Below are 19,158 nucleotides of genomic sequence, written 5' to 3'. Positions count from 1 at the left end.
CAGACGGCTATGCGAGGGAATCAATGTGGGCGCGATCAATCCGCCAGACCGAACAAAGAAAAATGCCTGATCAATTACCTATGGATAGGTCACTAATTACCACAGCCACAAAGTCATAATTCCCGCCCATTTATACAATTTATCTTCATAAAATCTGGTTTTAAAACTAACCCTAACCTTAGTCAAAACCTTAACTACCCTGCTAACCTTATGATTAACCCTAGCCTTAAAATTAAGACCAAAAAGCACATATTGACTTTGTGGCTGTAGTAACTAGTGACAACCCAGTGCAACCTTTCTCGACTCAAACGTCAAATGACCGGTAAACTGTTTCCATCGCAAGAAATACACATAAAACGTCATTCGGTTAAAATGCATATGCAACTTTATTCACATTTGTATTAACTATGAAAAAAGCGTTCCATAAAACGACAGAAAAAAACTACATAGAACAGTGAAATTAACAATATCCAACGGGCTAAACATTTTGGCACTATAATGAAGGCATTTCCTCAGCAACTTTTTGAATGGGAGAAAATCGGCAACATGACCTCGAAGTGGACGACAAAATGTATAATCTCTTGAAACAAAGTTGCAAAGTAATACAGTAACAATGCTTGATAGTAGGCTATAACCACACCTTTCTTGTGTGAAATATCATAAAACAGCATTAATACTCCTAAAGAATGTACAACGAACCTCGGCTCGTAAATCGGCTAATGACAATTTAGCAGCCACTAAAAAAATACCGGTAAAACAGATGTAGCAGCCTTGCCTAAAACAATCCTAACCGGAACAGTTTTTATATTTCCTTTCAACTATTCACCTTTTGAATAAGCAAGTAAATGCACCTTACTTTTGCTTTATAACACATGCAAAACATTTATCAACTCGGGTAAAACACCCCTAGGCCTATGCAACGTAATAGTGAATTATTGATAACCAGTGTCATAAATCAATAGTAGCACAATACCTTACAATTGTTGCAGTGCCTTGAAGTCGAGGAGCCCTGAGTCGAAATTTGAAATGAGATATGTGCTCCAGAATGGGATATTGAACTATAGCCTTGTGAGAAGAAGAGAAAAGTTAGGGAATTGCCCTGATTGGAAGAGGGGAGGTGCTTTTTTAAGACACACAGAGAGGGGGGTTACTAACGGACCACAGGACAAACCCACATTCCCGTAAAACTCCACTGTTAGAAAGGGTGGGCAAGTATTCAGACAAACCTCTGACATCGTTTTCCAACTACTTGCCTTCATACCGGTGTAATGAAGTCACGTCTAATAAAGCAAATGGTCAATTAGAAGAAAGCAATTAGTCTATTAATAATCCTCAACCTATGGAACATGTTAAAGATACCTAACCTATTGGCCAGGTTAGTTTATGTATAGAATTCCATCCTTACCTCCCCAAAAGGTTGGTATAGTTCCATGGTTTTTGATTACTTTGCCACATGGAAGTGATTTGTGAACATTTCCAATCAAATGGAATAAGATCTTTATGTCTTTAAAGTCGGTGGACCCCCCATGTCATTTATCACAGGCAGTTTGGTACATTTACATTGAAACCAAATTGAAATGACATGTTATTGCTATATTGTATGTATATTGTGTGACAAGTTTACGCATTCTATTTAGAAAGCGTTGCTTTTTATTGCAGTAGCCCACAGGGCAGTGATTGACGTATCCTTATGCATTGCTGTGACTGTTGATAGGAAGTGAACCAAATTAACTGGGGGCCTTGCCATCTGGGTGGTATATTGGAGAAGCAGCTGAGCACATCCCAAATGTTGGGGCCTACAGAGTTGACTGATGCCCCCTGTTTGTCTAAGGAAACAGGTTTGGAAAACACAGCAAGCAGTGTTTGTCAGGACTGCCCTAAAATAGTCTCCTCACCACTCCTCACCATGTTTTGTAAGTTGGTTGTAAAATACTGTCTTCACACAACGCATGAAAATGCTGAAACTCACATCATACTGTAATTAGGGAGTACAACTTCAATGGAGTTATGACTTTGGAGAATAAAGGACTTGGTAATAAAATGAGTGGGAAGGTCAAATGCCAGTACTCCTGATATACAAATCATGTAGATTTCCTTTTGTTCTGTTGGGATCGTTTACATTTAGATTGTGGGTGTTTCCCTATACATTAGATTAACGGACACTCCCAAGCCTTCATAGATAAATGTGTTCAGGCCAGCTGGCATGGCCAGGCTCTAAAGATAATATAACTAATTGGGGAAATGTGTATGAAATCATGCTTTCTAGCACCCCTTCTCTCTCTCTCTCCCTCTCTCTCTCCCTCACACACACACTTTTGCAGACGCATGCCTATACCACTTGTCATGGAACATGGAATTACACACCAGACCTGGCTTAGCCTTGAACATGCAGCAGTGGAGTGACTGGGATGATTTGTGATCCTATTGGGTCTTCCAATGACTCTCTTACAAGTGTGGGATGGGAACCCCACGGACTGTCTTCCATCCCCCTCCACCACCTCAATCTGCTAAACAGAACCACATTTCCCCATGTGATCTGGGGTAGGGTGAAAGCACCACTGTCTGTATGGATTGTACAGTAAGAACCCAGGGAAATAGTTTAACTACAGTGCCTTGCGAAAGTATTCGGCCCCCTTGACCTTTGCGACCTTTTGCCACATTTCAGGCTTCAAACATAAAGATATAAAACTGTATTTTTTTGTGAAGAATCAACAACAAGTGGGACACAATCATGAAGTGGAACGACATTTATTGGATATTTCAAACTTTTTTAACAAATCAAAAACTGAAAAATTGGGCGTGCAAAATTATTCAGCCCCTTTACTTTCAGTGCAGCAAACTCTCTCCAGAAGTTCAGTGAGGATCTCTGAATGATCCAATGTTGACCTAAATGACTAATGATGATAAATACAATCCACCTGTGTGTAATCAAGTCTCTGTATAAATGCACCTGCACTGTGAGAGTCTCAGAGGTCCGTTAAAAGCGCAGAGAGCATCATGAAGAACAAGGAACACACCAGGCAGGTCCGAGATACTGTTGTGAAGAAGTTTAAAGCCGGATTTGGATACAAAAAGATTTCCCAAGCTTTAAACATCCCAAGGAGCACTATGCAAGCGATAATATTGAAATGGAAGGAGTATCAGACCACTGCAAATCTACCAAGTCCTGGCCGTCCCTCTAAACTTTCAGCTCATACAAGGAGAAGACTGATCAGAGATGCAGCCAAGAGGCCCATGATCACTCTGGATGAACTGCAGAGATCTACAGCTGAGGTGGGAGACTCTGTCCATAGGACAACAATCAGTCGTATATTGCACAAATCTGGCCTTTATGGAAGAGTGGCAAGAAGAAAGCCATTTCTTAAAGATATCCATAAAAAGTGTTGTTTAAAGTTTGCCACAAGCCACCTGGGAGACACACCAAACATGTGGAAGAAGGTGCTCTGGTCAGATGAAACCAAAACCAAACGTTATGTTTGGCGTAAAAGAAACACATCTCATCACCCTGAACACACCATACCCACTGTCAAACATGTTGGTGGCAGCATCATGGTTTGGGCCTGCTTTTCTTCAGCAGGGACAGGGAAGATGGTTAAAATTGATGGGAAGATGGATGGAGCCAAATACAGGACCATTCTGGAAGAAAACCTGATGGAGTCTGCAAAAGACCTGAGACTGGGACGGAGATTTGTCTTCCAACAAGACAATGATCCAAAACATAAAGCAAAATCTACAATGGAATGGTTCAAAAATAAACATATCCGGGTGTTAGAATGGCCAAGTCAAAGTCCAGACCTGAATCCAATCGAGAATCTGTGGAAAGAACTGAAAACTGCTGTTCACAAATGCTCTCCATCCAACCTCACTGAGCTCGAGCTGTTTTGCAAGGAGGAATGGGAAAAAATGTCAGTCTCTCGATGTGCAAAACTGATAGAGACATACCCCAAGCGACTTACAGCTGTAATCGCAGCAAAAGGTGGCGCTACAAAGTATTAACTTAAGGGGGCTGAATAATTTTGCACGCCCAATTTTTCAGTTTTTGATTTGTTAAAAAAGTTTGAAATATCCAATAAATGTCGTTCCACTTCATGATTGTGTCCCACTTATTGTTGATTCTTCACAAAAAAATACAGTTTTATATCTTTATGTTTGAAGCCTGAAATGTGGCAAAAGGTCGCAATGTTCAAGGGGGCCGAATACTTCCGCAAGGCACTGTACCCCTGATAGAAATTACACCATTCTCCATGCACTGTAATTTACATACACCTTAGCCAAATACATTTAAACTCCATTTTTCACAATTCCTGACATGTAATCCTATTAAACATTTTCTGTCTTAGGTCAGTTAGGATCACCACTTTATTTTATGAATGTGAAATGTCAGAATAATAAGAGAGAATTATTTATTTCAGCTTTTATTTTCTTTCATCACATTCCCAGTGGGTCAGAACTTTACACACACTCAATTAGTATTTGGTAGCGTTGCCTTTAAATTGTTTAACTTGGGTCAAACGTTTCGGGTAGCCTTCCACAGGCTTCCCACAATAAGTCCCTCCTGCAGCAAAGCACCTCCACAACATGATGCTGCCACCCCCGTGCTTCATGGTTGGGATGGTGTTCTTCGGCTTGCAAGCCTCCCCTTTTTTATGACCAAAAGTTATATTTTTGTTTCATCAGACCAGAGGACATTTCTCCAAAAGTACGATCTTTGTCCCCATGTGCAGTTGCAAACCGTAATCTGTCTTTTTTTTATGGCGGTTTTAGAGCAGTGGCTTCCTCCTTGCTGTGCGGCCTTTCAGGTTATGTCGATATATACAATTTTTATTCTGAGGTCTTGGCTGATTTCTTTTGATTTTCCCATGATGTCAAGCAAAGAGACACTGAGTTTGAAGATAGGCCTTGAAATACATCCACAGGTACACCTCCAATTGACTCAAATTATGTCAATTAGCCTATCAGAAGCTTGTAAAGCCATGACATACTTTTCTGGAATTTTCCAAGCTGTTTAAAGGCACAGTCAACTTAGTGTATGTAAACTTCTGACCCACTGGAATTGTGATACAGTGAATTACAAGTGAAATAATCTGACTTTAAATTGTTGGAAAAATAACTTGTGTCATGCACAAAGTAGATGTCCTAACCGACTTGCCAAAACTATAGTTTGTTAACAAGAAATTTGTGGAGTGGTTGAAAAACTAGTTTTAATGACTCCAACCTAAGTGTATGTGAACTTCTGATTTCAACTGTAGGTAAATTAGTTAGCTGTTTGGATAAGGGGATTGTAAATATACATTACAATAGTTTCAGATCTATTTTACCTTATGATCGATGGAGACAAATGTGAAACCAGTCATATGGCAGCAAAGTAAAGCATATCAATATATCACTTTTTCCACAGTGAAGTTTATGAAATGCTGGCCTTATAACTTGGCATGACATTTGGATAGCTGAGCTATGGGCTTCTGTAGCCATGCAAAAATGACAGTGTAGTGCCAAACCAACCGAGTTGATTAATGATTTCTAGAATGTTTTAATTGTATGACTTTTCACAGTATTGTCATACTTGAGTAAAAGTAAAGATACTTTAACATAAAATGACTCAAGTAAAAGTGAAAGTAACCCAGTAAAATACTACTTGAGTAAAAGTCTATAAGCATCAGATTTTAAATGTACTTAAGTAGAGTGGTGGAAAAAGTACTCAATTGTAATACTTGAGTGAAAGTACAAAGTAAAAGTAAATAATATACATCAAATTCCTTATATTTAGCAAACCAGATGGCACAATTTCCCTTATTATTACTTTATTGACAGCCAGGGGCACACTCCAACACTCAGACATAATTTACAAATTAAGCATTTATGTTTAGTGAGTCCACCAGATCAGGGCAGTAGGGATGACCAGGGACGTTCTCTTGATAAGTGTGTGAATTGGACCTTTTTCCTGTACTGCTAAGCATTCAAATTGTAACTAGTACTTTTGGGTGTCAAGGAAAATGTATTTTTCTTTAGGAATGTAGTGAAGTAAAAGTAAAGTAGTCAAAAATATAAATAGTAAGGTAAAGTACAGATACCCCAAAACACTACTTAAGTAGTATGTAAAAGTATTTTTACTTAAGCACTTTACACCACTGCGTGCATACCTATATAACGTAGGTAGATTACATAATGACACCACAAAAAATACAGCGCTACACAGAACAACAGCAGAAAAATACTGAGCGCACACTTCCAACAACTTAACAAGTTCAAGTCGAGCAGTCATTTGAAAGAGTAAGAAAATTTCAGCAAGACAACTCAAAGGTGAAATCCATTAATGCCAAGATAATGGGATTCATTACCCTTGAAAATCAATCGTTCTCTGTCGTGGATGATGTTTTCTTTCGCCGACTGGTCGAGCACCGGTATACACTACCAAGTAGGCGCTATTTTTTACAGATGTTGCCCTTCGGAGTTACACAGTATCGTTTAAACGCACATCCCTGAGTTACTTGCTATGGGCATCACTGCTATTAGCTTCACGACTGCCATTTGGACCAGTGATGTCAGCCCCATGAGCATGCTGAGTCTGATAGCATTGCGGGTCGACGAGGATTTAGTTCTGAGGAAAACCTTATTGCATGCTCAAGAATGTGCTGGTTCTCATACTGCTGCTGCCATTTCAATGGCATTTGAGAACATGTTTGAAACTTGGACACATGAACACTCCAAACTCCATGCGAACAACTGACGAGAAATAAGCTAAACAACTGCGTCTGCAGCAGACGTGATACCCCCTGTCATGGCATTGAAACACCTGCTTAACAAAACTTCCGACATAAACCATGGGGTCAAAACTTGTTTTCAGCGGTTGCATTACATGTATACATCGCACACAAGGGATCCACGGCTGCAAAGTGTGTAGGAAAGGCGTGTGTAGGAAATGCGTACATTTCCTAAGTCTGAATCGGGCCCCATGGAGAATACATAACACTCATAGAAAATGCTATTGCCTAACCGCCTACCACAAATCACACAAGTACAGTATGGTGATGATCCAGACCAGGTTATTAAACTAGTGAAACAGTGGATATCTTGTTAATTTGGTGTACTATATGGCTGTGCTTTAGATACAGTATGGTCATATGGTGTGTGTACTGAGTTGGGAGAGTCACATTATGATCCATCCAGAGGGAATATTTTTACGGGGTGCGCATGGTCAGCATTAAACATTATTATTGCATGTTAAGGTATGCCTGCACGTCACTGTTAAAAGGGCTCTCGTGAGATGCCTTGCCCCACGTTGAAAAAGCTATTTGTGTGACATCGTCCAGACCAAAAGATTACACATGCCTCATCTCGCAAAGAGCAGGAGCAGGAATCCCACCGGTGGTGTAGCAGAGTGAGCGTTGAGGCTGGGGTGCTTCCCAGAGATCTCTGTATATGAGGGATGACATACGGGCGAGCCAGATCCCTGGAAAGAAGTAGAAGGTACTCTCAGCCCCTCATGAGAATAGCTCTGGAGACCCAAGCAGTTTTGATTCCCTGTGTTGTGTGTCAGAGAGGGTAAAAGGGTTGGAAGAATGGAGACGGGGCAGATTCTTGGTCCCATGCCCAGTTTGTTCCCTCCCGGTGCTGCCTGAACCTTGTGAGAGCACCAGAGGCCTGGAGCTTAGAGGACAGGCCCTTGAACTAGGAAATACATAACTCAGACCAACCAGTACACTGACTGGCCCACAGCTGGAATAAATAGCCCACATTACTCATCCTGCTCATAAGAATGAATCAACATGTCACATCCTATATGGGCCAGACCGCTTTTGAATGGAAATGTCTGGAAAAATTGTTTTTAGTTGTGTTTTTTGCAAAAAAAAGGAACAGTAAAAGCCCTGTGCATAGCGTTGTGTCTTTGTCAAGTGCTGGTCACCGCAGAAACAACAGAAAATATGCTCTAGCATAGTGCTTTGATGTAAGGCAGTCAAAGTTCTGATGGTCACTGCATAAACGTCAGAAAGGTTCGGTGAAGTTTTCCTTTGAAATGTGATCAGCTGCATAAGCTCTGATGTTTCAGCAGAGCAAGTGTTGGATGCATGTTAGATCAAATCTTTATGGGGGAGCTCAGTCATCAGTGGGTCATTCAGTATAACAGACCCTAAGGCTACTACTCTCTCATTTATTACTCTACACATTCTGTGCCTTTTGCATCCCTTTTATATTTTAAGTAGAAATTGTGCAAAGAAAATGAAAGCATGTTATATTAAATGAAGTGCCCTTTAATATAGACCACATGGGAAAATTCTATAAATCTGATTTTTTTAATATGAATAAATACTTGCTAAAGTGCCAAAATTCATATATCTACACATCTGTATGGGTTATTTTTTTTAAATAATTATTTTTTGTGAAGCTTGCATTCAATTACCCCTCCCTGTTGCACACAACAAGCTTCCATTCCCTCTCTCACAAAGGGAATTTTTAAGATGAATTCGTCAATCCTGTTACAGTCAACCCTGTTACTTTATTTGGCACATAGTCACTTACTACAGTCATTTTTTAAATGTAGCCTCTTGAGATGGGGTAACATGTTTAATTAAGTTGAAATAAGGGGGGGGGGGGTCTCTATATCTTTGCGAGACCTATGTGTTCATGTGTGTGTAAACAATGTATGGGCCTAATAGTAAGACATGCCATTTAACAGAAAAAATGTATGACCTTTTAATGTGGCATGGACACAACCAGCCATGATGTTTTCATATGATTGTCAAACAAATCACTTCAAAAAGTACGCTTCATGCGCACATTCGCCCAATCCAAAATATTTCTAACATCCAAACAGTGCACAGTGCACACCCACCAATAAATGGTTGAAATCATGAGAGAGGTGGGTGGGGGTGTTTGTTTAATTTGGGATAGACTTATTTTCATACCACTGCAGTACAAAATTGCTTAGTTGTTAAATTAACATTATTTTGAGACCCCCCCAAAGTTGGACTTTTTTTTGGCATTTACGGGAGCCCATGTCTCATGCTGGTTCCCCATAATTAACACACTAATTGTGTGAGAGTGAGTGACATGAAAGTCTTTGAGGTCAACTTATTATTTTCTCCCATAGTAGACAAAGATATTCCTAATTGAAGATCCTCAAAGCCTCAATATTTTTCCATCTCAAAACAAAAACTAAACTAAAGGGCACAGTTCACCCATCCTCCATTGAATGACATAGTTCCACAACTTTCCACTCCACACTCCATCAGTATGCCTGTGTATAATCTAAAACTCATGTTTTGGAGAAGGGTGGCGTTAAGGTCAGGGAGGTGGTGAGGTGGGGCTGAATGGAGGTTTGGAAGTGTCATCATTCTGGGGTTTGTGGTCAAGCCCATGGGGTCTGTGTGGAGCGTGGCTGAGTGTGGAGACGCTCCCAGCTGGGAATCCTGTGGTCTGGTGGTAAGGGCCCGGGAAGATTAAAACATGGTCTTCCCTCCTCACAGAAAAAATACAGAGGGAAAACAACCCTGGAAAAACAGCGGCCATCTTTAATTAAAGGTCCTTTGAGGCCTCGTCAGTAGAACTGTGGTCAGAGAGAAGGGGCTCGTCTCCGTTGGGGTCAGACCAGGAGATTTAGCCAACCATTCAGAGAGATCATTACTGAGGGTTGTTGGGTACCAATGTGGTGAGGAAAGGGGGCCATTTTGTGGCGAGGGGCAGAAGTCGTCTACACTAGACTTTCCCATAAAGCTCTTTGACCAACAACACGCCGTCTTTTTATTGTTGATTTGTTTCAGCGTGCTCTTGAAAACATCTGAGTGGCGGGCCAATAAGTGAGTAAGCTTCAGGCTGGGGTTATTTTTGGTACCCCTGCCACCTTACATCATCCTAATCACAGCTCTGTCTGATTCAAATGAAAAGTCTTCACCAGCTCCTAAAAGTCTTCACCAAATCCCTCCTCACCTCCCGCCAATCCTCCTTCAGAAAGAGGCTAACCTAGCCTCACCTCATCTAGATATCCTTTCCTCTGCCCCCAGCAGCCAGCTGCACTGCCCGGTGATGCAGCGTCAGAAGAATGCAGCACTTCAAAGAAGGTGACGTGAGACAAAGGGGAGCAGTGTTCAGGGGATGAGAATGTGTCATCTCATAAAAAGCACAGAAACACACTGATCCATTTATGTTGGGGCGGACAGGCCTTACATGTCTTCAGTAGGGTCTGTGAGAACTCGGAGGAGGAAGCGTACATGTGAGCGAGGCTCCCTCACTGTTACGAATCCCTTTTGGCCCGACAGTCTAGGGGGGGGGATGGTAATGAGACCCGTAACATAACTCATGCAAATTATAATTGTGACAAAGTAAAAGTGAGAATGAAATAACCAGGACAACTGAAATCTACCGTCAAACTCAAGGTTTATTTGAAAACACACGGTAATGGGGGGAGCAGGATAAGGGGCTGAGCTGGACCCAAGGAAAGAAACAATAAGTATTAAAAAAAAACTAAGCTAGACTAGCCTACTTTAACAACAGCTAACTAACTAACCAAAAATACAGTGGGTGGTCCGCCCAGTTCTAACTAGTGTATTTAACAAAGTCTACCTACGGGTAGTGTATGCCCATGGGCAACTTGTCTTGGTTTCCCCTTTTCCCACCAGCAATCAAACACAAACACCATAACCAAAACAATACTCACAGGTGATGACAAAGTGCTATGGAGGTGCTCAAACAAAAGAGGTTAATACACAACGAGAGAGTGAAAAACAGAGACCTACAGACATGGCATTTACAGAAAGATGGAGCTTTAGAGCAAACTCCTGACAGAGTTTTTAAACCAAGGGAAAGGAACTGTGATAGGGTAGGAAACAGGAGGAGGTGTGTCTTCTGATTGATGATTGATTGTTGACTGATTGGGGAGTGATGATTTTCACCTGTGAGGGGAGAAGGAGAGCAAACACAGGATACATACACACACACACACACACACACAGGATACCTGTATCCGTAACACTCACTGATAGGGTGTATTGTACGCAGCCTTTACTGACTTAAATACATACAGTGGAGGGGAGACAGAGAGAGGGGGATGGAGAGAGAGAAAGCAGGGGAGAGAGAGTAGGGTCAGTTATATGGGTGATGTTTGGATAGCTTTGGAATCAGTGGGTCATGCAATAAGGCTTCCTGGAAAAGGACTCAGAAATTCCATGATCCTTGTAACTGTGAAATGAAAAGACAGAAGTGAAGAAAGAAATGAAAAGAAAGAAAGGGATCGAAAAAATGTAGCAAGATTCCAAGAAATCGGAAAGAATCCTCCGCTTGCTGACAGTTCCTTGGACTAATGGTTCTCAGATGTGAGAAGAACGTCTTTCATATTTTCAAAACCACATAAAACATTCCGTTTCAGGGGATTCCAAATCAAGGCAGGAATCTACTGCATAAAAGTCACAACTGGACTCCAACTAAGCATTTATCCTTGACATTATTACCAAAGTTGTAAAGCACTTCAGTAAAAATACTTTCAAGTACTACTTAAGTAGTTTTTTTGGGTATCTGTACTTTACAACTTATATTTTTGACTAGTTTTACTTCAGTACATTTCTGTCACGTTCGTCGTACGAAGGAGACCAAGGTGCAGCATGGTATGCATACATTCTTCTTTATTGAATGAATGAATGAACACTGAACAAAACGAACAAAATGACAAAACGAACTGTGAAGCTAATATGAGTAGTGCAGACAGGCGACTAAACATAGAATAAGAACCCACGAACACAAAAGGGGAAATGGCTACCTAAATATGATCTCCAATCAGAGACAACGATAAACAGCTGCCTCTGATTGGGAACCATGTCAGGCCACCATAGACATACATACTACCTAGACCTACAAAACCCCTAGACATACAAAACCCTAGACAATACAAAAACTAGCATACCCACCCTAGTCACACCCTGACCTAACCAAAATATAAAGAGAACAAAGATAACTAAGGTCAGGGCGTGACCCCCCCAAAGGTGCGGACTCCCGACCGCAAACCTGAACTTATAGGGGAGGGTCCGGATGGGCATCTACCCTCGGTGGCGGCTCCGGTTCTGGACGCAGTCCCCCCTCTTTACACTGATCCCTCCGCCTTTGTAGAACCGGACTGCATATCATCGCCGGAGGCCCCGGACCGGGGACCGTCGCTGCAGATCCCGGGATGGGGACCGGACTGTGGCCAGTCGCTGGAGGTTCCGGACTGTGGCCCGTCGCTGGAGGTTCCGGACTGTGGCCCGTCGTTCCAGCTCCCCGCATTTGCTGGGCTAGAATGGATACCTGGTGCATGGTGCCAGCACTGGTGGCACCGGGTTGAAGACATGCACCTCAGGGCGAGTGCGAGGAGTAGGCACAGGACGTACTGGGCTCTAGAGGCGCACTGGAGGCTTGGTGCGTGGGACCGTGGGACCGGTACAGGTGGCACCGGGCTGAAGACATGCACCTCAGGGCGAGTGCGAGTAGACACAGGACGTACTGGACTCTGGAGGCACACTGGAGGCCTGGTGCATGGGACCAGTACAGGTGGCACCGGGCTGAAGACACGCACCTCAGGGCGAGTGCGGGGAGGAGGCACAGTACTTACTGGACTCTGGAGCGCACTGGAGACCTGGTGCATGGGACCGGTACAGGTGGCACCGGGCTAAAGACACGCACCTCAGGGCGAGTGCGGGGAGGAGGCACAGGACGTACTGGACTGTGGAGGTGCACTGGAGGTCTGGTGCGTAGTGCCGGTACTGGTGGTACCAGCCTGGTGACACGCACCTCAGGGCGAGTGCGGCGAGCAGGCACAGGACGTACTGGACTGTGGAGGCGCACTGGAATTCTAGAGCTTGGAGCTGACACAATGCGTCCTGGCTGGATGCTCACTTGTGCCCGGCAAATGCGGGGCGCTAGCACAGGACGCACTAGGCTGTGCGGACGCACCGGAGACACAATACACAGAGCCGGAGTAGGATATCCTGGTCCAAGTAGGTGTACTGGAGACAGGAGCGCTGAGTCGGCACCCTCCGTCCTGGCTGGATGCCCGTTCTAGCCTGGCAAATGCGGGGAGCTGGAATAGATCGCACCGGGCTATGAATGCGAACTGGAGACACCATGCGCATCTCTGCATAACACGGTGCCTGACCAGTCACACGCTCCCCATGGTAAGCACAAAGAGTTGACTTAGGTCTCCAACCTGACTCAGCCAATCTCCTCGTGTGCTTCCCCCAAAATGTTCTTGGGGCTGCCTCTCGGGCTTGTCTCCTCGGTACAACTCCTCGTAATATCGCCGTTCCGCTTTCATGCCTCTATCTCCTCCTTAGGAAGGCGATACTCCCCCACCTGCATCCAGGGTCCTGCTCCATCCAGTATCTCCTCCCAGGTCCATTTCTCCATAAAACGCTGCTCCTCCTTACCATGCTGCTTGGTCCTTTTGTGGTGGGTTCTTCTGTCGTGTTTGTAGTACGAAAGAGACCAAGGTGCAGCGTGTCATGCGTACATTCTTCTTTATTGAATGGATGAACACTGAACAAAACTAACAAAATAACAGAATGAACCGTGAAGCTAATATGAGTAGTGCAGACAGGCAACTAAACATAGAACAAGAACCCACAAACACAAAAGGGAAAATGGCTACCTAAATATGATCCCCGATCAGAGACAACGATAAACAGCTGCCTCTGATTGGGAACACATACATACTACCTAGACCTACAAAACCCCTAGACACACAAAAACTCTAGACAAAAACTAGCATACCCACCCTAATCACACCCTGGTCTAACCAACATTTTCCCTGACACCCAAAAGTACTTCTTACATTTTGAATGCAGGACAGGAAAATGGTCCAATCCACGCACTTATCAAGAGACCATCCCTGGTCATCCCTCCTGCCTCTGATCAAGCGGACTCACGAAACACAAATGCTTCATTTGTGAATTATGATGAATTATGAGTGTTGGGAATCAGCAATGCAAAATTGGGTTTAATTATTTATTTACTAAATACCTAACTAATCACACAGAATTACACATAATTAAATCATAACTTGATTACAAATTACGTCATAAATGAAAACGTCCCTAGCGGGCGGAACAGATATGACAGGTGGTTACACAAAAGAACCCTTAAGAAGCCTTAAGATGTCTTTATGAAGCCTTATGAAGTCTTTATGAAGCCTTATGAAGTCTTTATGAAGTCTTTATGAAGCCATAAGAAGTCTTTATGAAGCCTTAAGAAGTCTTGAGTGAAAGAGCGGGAATACTGAGGAACAAAGGGCGAAGCTGTGCTATCGTAAATACAGTATGTTATGCATCCTAAATTACTGGCCATTTGGAAAAGGCAAATGCAATAAATATTTACTCTGAGCTGCGCTTCGGTAGGTTGGTGGTAGATGGAAGGCTGTGTTGCCAAACCGAGTCCTTTGTCCTTTGAAGAATGTCTCTGCTGGTAAATTGATTACGTTGTAGTAACGTCGTTGGGTGGTAGACGGGATACCCTGTCTGTCCCTTCCTAACCTGCGTTTTCATCTGCTGTTGCTAACTCAAGCGCTAGGAGGTATCACTTCTGTAGTGAATAAGAGTTCAAAGTTCATACCATTCGCAACCACAGCTCATTCTGATGTTGGCTTTGTTCTGTAGTTATTATCTGAACCATTCTGACATCGGACCGTCGTCCTCGGAACAGGAGGTTATATTGTCGTCAAGGCTTTATATAGGAAGGGAGAGGAGGGTGTGTTTGATAAGTTTTATAGCCCATGTCCCTTCACAGGGGCGGGCCACTGATTGAGTAGAGCCCTCCCTTATGAAAACCCAAATCTCACATTTTAGAAGCTAAAATCACATTTCATCCCATCACAAATATTTTCATATTCAAACATTTATATTGAACAACAATTCCATGTGAATCCGATAACTCTGTTGTGTAGACTTTCCACTGTAGAGTTTATGTCATTGATGAGAATGTCTCAGATGACAACCGAACTGACATCATATTCATTAAGTACCACCGCATATGTTCAATTGGTCGGAGTACCAGAATATAGTTCATTTCCCCCCACCTTCTGATGTTCCCAGAATCTCTATGTTAACCAAAGTGTTTGCAAATGTAACATCAGTAGGGTAGAGAGAGGGAAAAGGGGGGAAGAGGTATTTATGACTGTCATAAACCTTACCCCAGGCCAACTTCATGACAGCAATTACACCTACTTTTGATACTTAAGTATATTTAAAACCAAATATTTGTGACTTTTACTCAAGTAGTATTTTACTGAATTTCTTTTACTTTAACTCATTTTCAATTAAGGTATCTGTACATTTACTCAAGTATGACAATTGGGTACTTTTTCCATCACTGATTATTGCTATTATCTTTATTATTCTGGGATACGTCTTGAAATCCTCAGTGATCATGTTCATGATGTAGGTTTCGAAAAGATTGGTCTCATGTTATCTGTTTGTTACTTCTCCGTGTCATTGAGTTTTTTTCCTCTCTCCATTTCCTGTTCATACAGTGGGGAGCTAGAGCTAGAAGTAGGATGGAGTGAGGTCATCTTGGAGCCCTGATTGTAAAGTTATCTTCAGTAGCTTCCAGAGGCTACAGTCCTCCAGAGAGAGAGAGAGAGAGAGAGAGAGAGAGAGACTGGCTTTATAAGAACAGTAAGGCACAGAGAGGATCCTGTGTCCATAATCCCTGCCTCGGCTCGCTCGATTAATAACACAAATATGAACCGTCTACAACTCTACCATTTTATCAAGATCCACATGGTTTCGTTCAATGCTGAGAAAACAAATGTAATGACTAGCTCATTCCTGAACATGAAATGCCACCTCCCCCAGTCATATGTGGAGTGCCAGGGCCAGGCTTCCACAGAAGTGTTGCTCTGAGGCAGGAAGCATCTGTGCTGAATTTGGGGACCCCTTAGAGAGGGGCGGCTCTCCAAATCTACACGAGGTGACTGATGTCTCATTGAGGAAAAATGAAGAGGGTGAAAAACGAACCCTGACTCTCCTCCTCCCACTTAGAGGAAGGGAGGTTGGAGGGCAAGGGTGCATTGGAGGAACAAATCTGCCAAGCAGAACTCCAACTCCCCCCCCACCAAAATGTTTGCACTTTACAGATGTAGGATCTTAATCTGATCACTCTTTTGTTGCTGAGAATGTTCCTGCACAGCAGTGTATGCAAGTTTTAAAAGTGCTTCTAAAGTTTGTAATTTCCTCTTTAAAATGTCAGACTTGATTTACCCTCATGAAAAATGTATGAACCCCTACAAAAACATTCCATTAATTATAATACACGTAATAATTCACATTTCCTGTTGCTGCAGGATTATTTTCCCGCTGAAGCAAACTGGCTCAAATTAAGATCCTACATCTGTAGCATACCATAAACTTGTCGTTCAGCGAGGCACTAACTCATGGTCTGGGTGGAATACATACCTGTGTATTCAATTCCAGCCTCACGTTTTAACTGGTTGTCGTTCCTAATCATCTAAGAGCTATGGCCTCATTCATGGAATAGTACTGTATCTTATCTTATATGGTCTTGTAGTGCCATAATGTTTATAGCTGTTCCCCTTCCCTTTCCCATTTGGGGGTGTTTGACACTGAGCACAGGGTAAGGGCTTAAACTAAGCCAGATTGGGCTGGGGGAAATTGCAAAAGCAAAGCTCAATTTTCCCCAACGCTTTGTGGTGTGGTGGGACAAGATATTTTTCTCTTTTTTGAGGCAGGAAGAGAGTGAGAGAATGATTCTGCTTTTGTTTTGTCTCTGGCGAATTCTAGGGATCTAGCTCACATAGTGACATTGATCATCCACACACTGTCAAGACCTTTATCCCTATCCGTTTCCACTTTCTACACAGTCGACCTCCAGATCAGATCCACACAGTTCTGCAGTGACCACGCCAGAAACCCAGGCTTCAGAACTAAGTGGAGCATTTCTGTAAACATCAAATATATTCCCTCAAAATGAATAATGGAAATGTGTCTGTCTGTCTGTCTGTCTGTCTGTCTGTCTGTCTGTAGCCTACTTTATACAGTGCATTCGGAAAGTATTCAGACCCCTTCACTTTTTCCACATTTTGTTACGTCACTGGCCTATTCTAAAATTGATTAATTTACCTTTTTCCCTCATCAATATACACACAATACCCCATAATGAGAATGCGAAAGCAGGTTTTTAGACATTTTTTAAACCTGTTTTTGCTTTGTCGTTATGGGGTATTGTCTGAAGATTGACGAGGGAAAAAAACAAATGAATTCCTTTTAGAATAAGGTTGTAACGTAACAAAATTTAGAAAAAGTCAAGGGGTCTGAATACTTCCCGAATGCACTGTACATATGTATCTCTGTCTCTCTATCTGAGATTCTGTGATTGGTGAAGTGATGAACAGGAAGCTGCTTCTCTCTGAATGTATCTTAGAGAAACACCAATCACCCACCATGCTAATAAACCTCAGGGCCTTGTCCAGCTCACAGTAGGATCTGTGCCTGTTTGAACAGCAGGGCCTCATCTCACTTGCTCTTCCTACAATTATTTACACTGAAAATCACTCGTCTGAGCTTGGTCACTCAGCCCACTGAAACCAGATACACCTGCCTGGCTCTCTGGCTGGGGGCACCATGGCAGAGCATCATCATATATATCTGGACAAAGACATTTTTCTATCAGATTCTGTTTGAATCTGAAGAACAAAAAAACAATAAAGAAGTGTGAGTATCATCTCCGTGGATTGTTATTATTCCCAATGCTTTCTAATCAGGCCAAATGACCCGGTGCCTTGCCACAACAACACCTCATCATCCTAACCTGCCTGTGTGAGCAGTGGAAAAGCCACAAAAAGCCTTTTATTAGTGTGAAACTCTGGTAAAGCAGGTGTATCCTGAAGAAAAGAATGGACAGGCACACGATAATTATGGGTTTAAACAACAGATGCTAAGATTCTTCGTGGCAGAGTTACCTACCTACCCACATCTCACGTCTCACACACTTCCTGCAGCTGTTTTCACAGAGCTTACCAAGACAGATGAATGTGAAAGAGAGGCTCTGTCGGTATGTATGTATCACAGGAGGTTGGTGGCACCTGAATTGGGGAGAAGGGTCTCGTGGTATTAATGACTGGAGTGGAATCAGTAGAACGGTATCAAATACATCAAATACTTGTATTCCAGGGGCCATTCCATTTGCTCCATTCCGGCCATTATTATGAGTCTTTTTCCCATCAGCAGCCTCCCCTGGTGTGTGTGTGTGTGTGTGTGTGTGTATGTGTGTGTGTGTGTACCAACATCCATATAGTATATGTTTGTGTATATGTACTGCATGTGTTAGCGGGTGATGATAACTATTTGTTTGGCTGAAAGTACAAACAAATGGAAAAGACGACTCTGATTTACTTCCTACAAAGATCACTTCATTATTATAAACAGAATACTTGTGTATTTTTGCAAATCTTGCCACGTTCTCTGAGACACATTCCCCGTGACATGTTTGTATAAGGTCGAGTTCTATTTCTGTGCCATATGCAGATGCTCTGTGCCTATTAAACTGTATCAACGGACCACCCAGGAGTTTTACACAAACCAAAGGGATGGAGGGGTTAGTCTAGCAACACAGGACTGCACGTAGTGACACTGGGAGGATCTGAAGCTATAATCAGTACATTTTCACACTCAGCACTGCTAACATATACAACCGTCCCCACAGACTGCACACACGCACAGCACACCTCATGACATGTGGCTGTGATCAAAGCCATAAGCCAAGATATCATCTTGTTTTGTGGAGGGACCAGGGCCGGCTCTAACTTTTTAGGGAGTCCTAAGTGACATTTTTTATGTATCTTTATTTTTAGGGAGTAGATCAGCTTTAGTATTGCAGATAGATTGTGGCTTCCATCAATGTAATTGTCTGCATAATTTCCAATCCCCTATATATATATATATATATATATATATATACAGTTGAAGTCGGACGTTTACATACACTTAGGTTGGAGTCATTAAAACTCGTTTTTCAACCACTCCACTAATTTCTTGTTAACAAATTACAGTTTTGGCAAGTCGGTTAGGACATCTACTTTGTGCATGACACAAGTTATTTTTCCAACAATTGTTAACAGATTATTTCACTTATAATTCACTGTATCACTGTATATTACACACACTGAGTTGATTGTGCCTATAAACA

General features: G+C 42.5%; 1 protein-coding gene across 2 annotated transcripts in view; it reads right to left on the bottom strand.

Annotated features, from left to right (window-relative positions):
• LOC135512724 (fibrillin-2-like) overlaps positions 1 to 1,082 on the bottom strand; it is an 88,640-nt gene extending 87,558 nt beyond the window's left edge. Inside the window, exon 1 of one of the 2 annotated variants that reach the window (XM_064935035.1) lies at positions 974 to 1,082. The gene's annotated coding sequence lies outside the window, so the exon portion shown is untranslated. The remainder of the gene's footprint in view (positions 1 to 973) is intronic. The other variant, XM_064935036.1, reaches the window with a different exon arrangement.
• Between the last annotated feature and the right edge of the window lie 18,076 nt (positions 1,083 to 19,158).

The sequence above is a fragment of the Oncorhynchus masou genome, chromosome 24 (genome assembly GCF_036934945.1).
Source record: "Oncorhynchus masou masou isolate Uvic2021 chromosome 24, UVic_Omas_1.1, whole genome shotgun sequence".
NCBI classification, from domain to species: Eukaryota; Metazoa; Chordata; class Actinopteri; order Salmoniformes; family Salmonidae; genus Oncorhynchus; species Oncorhynchus masou.
The sequence above is the reverse complement of the archived record's forward strand: the minus strand, read 5'-3'. Positions and strand labels throughout refer to the sequence as shown.